Genomic DNA, 5,516 nt, shown 5'->3' on the forward strand with positions numbered 1-5,516 from the left:
AGACATGTTTAAACATATTAAGGAAACTATTTAAAAACTAAAGGAAAGTAAAATAATAATAAATAATCAAGTAGAGAATACAAATCAGGAGATGAAGATTATTTTAACAATGGAATAGAAATTCTGAAGTTGAAATACACAGTAATTAAAATTATAAATTCACTACTGGGTGTCAATAGCAGGGTTCAGCTGGCAGAATAAAACAAATGGGTGAAATCAATGATAGATCAAGAATTATAAGAAATTACAGAAAGAACAATGAAGAAAAATAAAGAGTCTCAGAGACCTGAGGAACATCATCAAGTGACCCAGCGTAAGTTCCCAGAAGTAAAGAAAAGAAAAAAAGTGAAGAAAAGCTACTTAAGAAATAATGGCTGAAAAGAGCTAAAATATATAGAGTAAAAGGTATCTATACCAGTCTGCGCAGGTGACCATAATAAGATATCATAAATGAGTGGACTAAACAATAGACATTGATTTCTCACAGTTCTGGAGGCTGGGAATTAGAAGATTAATGTGTTGGCAGACTTGATTTCTAAAGGGCCCTCTTTGTGGTTTATAGACAACCATGTATGGACGGAGTCCTTACATGGCAGAGAAAAAGCTCTGGTGTCTCTTTCTCTTTTTATAAGAACACTAATCACAGGGAGGGGAGCACTATACACTGGGGTCTGTTGGGGGGAAATACGGGAGGGACAATGGGGGGTGGGGAGTTGGGGAGAGATAGCATGGGGAGAAATGCCACATAGGTGAAGGGGAGGAAGGCAGCAAATCACACTGCCACGTGTGCACCTATGCAACAATCTTGCATGTTCTTCACATGTACCCCAAAACCTAAAATGCAATTAAAAAAAAAGAACACTAATCCCATTACGGGGGCTCCACCCTCATGATCTCATCCAAATCTAATTAACTTTCAAAGGTCCCACCTCCAAATGTTTATATATAAGCAAGGGAGAAGGTTAAAATGATCACATCCAGGGTTAGAACTTCAACGTATGAATTTGGGGGGGACACAAACATTCAGTAAATAGCAGCGTCCAACAAATGAATATAAATGGTACAGTAGAAAATATTTATGTACAAAGCCATATTTAACAACAAAGGCAGTGAAAGAGGAACACAGAAACAAAAAATGCACGCTATATAGAGACACGAATAGCAAAATAGCAGAAATCAAAACAAGTAAGATTACAAATAAGTTGAAAGTAAAAGCATGGAAAATATATACGTTAGGATGGCCAAAATCTGAAAAGCTGATGATACCAATTGCTGTTGAGAATGCAATAGGAATTCTCATTCATTGTTGGTGGGAATACAAAATGCTACAAACGCTTTGGCAGTTTCTTGCAAAACTAAGGATACCACAGAAGCCAGCAATTGTGCACCTAGGTATTTACCTAACTGATTTGAAAACTGCTGTTCACACAAAACACGTCACATAAATATTTATAATTGTTTTATTTGTAATCACCAAAACGGGGAGTAATCAAGATGTCCTTCGGTAGGTGAACGGATAAACAAACTCTGGTATATCCATAGAATGGAATGTTATTCAGTGATTAAAAATTAAAAACTATCAATCCATAAAAGGCATGATGAATCTTAAATGAGTATTTCTAACTGAAATAATCTAGTCTGAAAAGGCTGAATATTCTACAATCCTAATTGTATGACAATCTGGAAAAGATAAAACTACAGAGACAGTAAAAGAAAATCAATTGTTTCCAGGATTGGTCCAGGCAGTGTTGGGGGAAAAGTTTGAATAGGTGAACGACCAGGAATATTTTGGAATGTCGAAATGGTTCTATATGATAATGTAGTTGTGAATATGTGACAATATGCATTTGTGAAAACTTTAAGCCTTAACAGTGCCGATTTAAAAAAATCACTTAGGAGGTCAAGGGAGTTCCAGGATTGAATTCAGAATGTGACAAAACAATCTAACCGTGTATATTACAAATGTATGAAGCAACCTCAGCGAAGGGAGTAAGGTAAGAGGTGTTGACCTAAGTAACTCTGGAAATGAGTGGAGTCTCTAAAACCAACAACAAAAGAAATGTTGCATAAACACTGTCTCACGTTGACAAAGTTACTTCCCATGAGGCTACAGCTTAGCAATTCTGAGGCCACTATATATGTATTCTGGAATTGAATAACTAAGTAAACTCATGTCAGATGGTGGGAGCCATTTCCTTGCTGTTGGAGTGGGAGTTGGCCTCTCACTCGTTGGCCTGTGGGGATTGTGTGACCCTCGCCCCCGCCCCAGCCCCGGGACCGCGCACAGGGGACCCATGGCACCAGCAATAGCCACACGCTCGCCCCCTACTGCTAGCATCCCTGCAGCGCAGCACTTGCCCGCACCGCCTGCGGGAAGCTGGGGGTCTTGGAGCCTTGGTCCGTCTCCAGCCTTCTCCTGACTTCCGCTACGTGTCACCCGCCAGGCTCACCCCCAACCAGGACTCCTTCACTCCCCATTCCCAGTCCCTTCTCCCGGACATCCCTGGCCAGCTCCAGCAGCGCTGCCAACTTCAACCTCACGCCCTTAGTTTTCACTTCTTATTTAACAGCAGAAGCACGGAACAAAATTCCTTAATAAAATTCCTCACTGGCCTCTGGCACTAGACTACAAACATCAGGTGACTCAATATTGTGGGGGGAAATTGGGCCAACTTAGCTAAAATTAATTCAAGCGTTGCTATAATATGACCTAAGTCTCTTCATTTATAAAATGTAGATAAGAATTGGTATAAACACTTGGGGCATCATGCTCAATAATACTACTGTATAACTAGTCCATCTGAATAAATATTACACATTTTCATTTATCCAACAAATATTTATCCAGCTTCTCTTTTGTACCTCACTGAATTTAAATTTCTCATTCTGGAAAAGGAGACCCCTGGAATGCAGGAAATGTGGAAGGTTACACCTACAGGTCTGTGATTGGCACATTGGAAGGACCCATGGGAATATGCCAGTGGTGAAATCTACCTGACAGGGGTTAAGAAGACTTGATTAGAATACATTTCTATACATATATGGCATCTGTGCAATTTCTACCTCCCCCCTCTTTTTATCATTTCGATTATAGGTTCTAACATGCAACTTTAAAAATGGTCTCTAAAGCTCATGGCTTTCAAGCCTAGAATTTGGTTGCTAGCACACAGCATATGTCTTTGCTTGCTAGTAGTAAAAAATGTTTGAATGGGGAGGTCTTTCCATGGAAAAAGTTTTCATAACATTGTTACAAAGAGCAGTAATTCTAACAATGCAGGGGAATATCAAGTTTTTTCAAATGTTTTACAAGGATGTTGGGGAAGGGGATGGTCTTTCCGACTGTCTCCATGATTCTATGTATTAACTGACGAAGAGACCATATTGCATTATTTTTGATCAAGATAAGCAATTTAAAAACTCATTGGTGCATACCATGCCTTCCATATTTTCGAACTTAAATTCATTTCACACTTTCTTCTCTTTGAACAAAGAATTTACCAAGATAACCAGTATGCTGCAAGTCTTCCTACAATGAACCTCTTTCACAACCTTGGCTCCCGATTCTCCCGGCACACAGACTTTTTTCTTGAAGCATATTTGTTCCATTTGTGATTCTTCCCTGGCAAATAGTCCTGCCTCAAATTCAACCTACCTCCTGGGTATCTTTATGAAATTCTTGCTGTCTTATACCTGATTAGATTGGACTGGTAGTGTTTGTTAGTTTGATTTTTTGTTTCAGCATATCAAATTTTTTAAGAGGACAGAGTTAAAATTTGGCTTCCCTTAGTGCACCATCAAAATGAATCCACTCTTCCTCCATTTTATTGCATAAAAACATAATGTGATACTATCATAGACCCTTGTGCACATGAGTGTTTCCTCCATCTCTTGAGGGTAGAGACCAGTCTAGTTCCCCTCTTTATCCTCAGCAGCTGGCCGTAGGCCTGACACCTAGGAGACACTTGGTAAATGTCTTTTGAATAAATGAATGAACCAGTGATCAGTAAATCAATGGAAAGCCTGGCTTTTAACCAAGGGAAGCCCATGGAGGCTCAGCATGACTGTGTTTAGCATCTGTAGGGCTAGTGAAGGTAGAAGATCAGAAGCTGGAGATACTTGGGCAGCCTTTGAGAACTGGTGGTGCTACATAGGGAAGATCTCTCAGAAGGGAAAGAATATGGTGAAAGATGGTTAAACGAAGAAAGAGGTTAAAGACAAAGGGGAATAGAAAGGGGAATACAAAAAGAAACCCCATCTGCCAGACTGGGCTCTTTTCCTTTCCCTCTCCTCAGCTCCCACAGACTGCTTTGGGTCCCGCTATTTTAAAAAATTGAATTTATTTTATTTTACAATCTAGGAAGTTTGCAGCCACCAGCAGTTCTAGTGAAATTTCAGGTGTGACTGGGAATTTGGAAATCTCAGTGGAGCTGTTAGTGTAGTGAAACGTTGTATGTAAAATACATGCAGACTTTTGATAGCACATGTGAAGGTATCTCTCTAAAATTGACCTCATTGGTTTCATTCTCAGTAAATTGACCAGGGCTGCTCAACATGGCTTTTATCATGCCTGATGTTAATGCAGGTTCTCTTTTTAGAATAAATTCATGGCCATCAGATGATATCAATTTGACATACATGGCATCAGGGCCTTCATAGCCACCATAGGTTTTCTCCTCTCCATCCATTTTGTTCTTATGAAATCCAATTTTGCTTCCCCAGGAACTTTAGTAGTTTCTCGGAGCTCCGTTTCTGTCCCAGCCCAAGTCTCACTCCTCAAGCCTACAGCCACTGCAGCCCGGTCCCTTTGTACCGCCACAGTTCCTATTCCAGGGCAGTTGCCCTGCTTTGGGTTCCTTTTGTAGTCCTTCTCCACTTGCTCCAATTCTGATCAGTTGAGTTGCTGTGCAGAATCAAGAATTGTAAGCAGTTGGAAAACAGCAACTGAATATAAAGTTTAGGAATTCACTAAGCCAGTAAGTTTGAAGATAGGTTGAAACGCCAGGCTGCAGTATGTTTCACTCCTTGAGAGGTGGGCCTTCCAAGTGACTACTTGTCTTTCCCCTGTGAAACGTGATATACTCCGTGGAAACAGCCTATGAACAGCCCAGTTTCCATTTTTCCAAGGACTGCCAGCATTGCTGCTGGGCTGACTTGGAGGGTTGGCTGGGTTAGACTGAGGTTAAGCCAAGATCTTTTCAAAGTAATTGGCACTGCAGAGTAACTACTGTACATTGCCAAAGAAGAGACGATGATGACAAAGAGATGTGACCTTAAAGGAATGTGACCCTAGTCTTTCATTCTTTTTTGTCAAAATAGCCAAAAGAATGTCTGATCAAGGATCATGTTGAAAGGAAAATTATAATTTGCTTCATTCTTTTTTAAAACATCAATTTTTTAAGAAGCAGGGAATAAGCATTGATTGGAACACAGGTTTTCTTCTTGTTCAATTACAAAAATATTTTTAGGATCTCCAAATGTCCTCTGAAATCTGACAGTTAATATTTAAAGTATAATTT

General features: G+C 39.8%; 1 pseudogene; it reads right to left on the minus strand.

Moving 5' to 3' along the window:
• Positions 1–4,336: 4,336 nt before the first annotated feature.
• LOC105710173 (elongin-C-like) lies at positions 4,337–4,685 on the minus strand (annotated as a pseudogene).
• Between the last annotated feature and the right edge of the window lie 831 nt (positions 4,686–5,516).

The sequence above is a fragment of the Aotus nancymaae genome, unplaced genomic scaffold (assembly GCF_030222135.1).
Source record: "Aotus nancymaae isolate 86718 unplaced genomic scaffold, 86718_ANA_hifiasm-v0.15.2.pri h1tg000007l, whole genome shotgun sequence".
NCBI lineage: Eukaryota > Metazoa > Chordata > Mammalia > Primates > Aotidae > Aotus > Aotus nancymaae.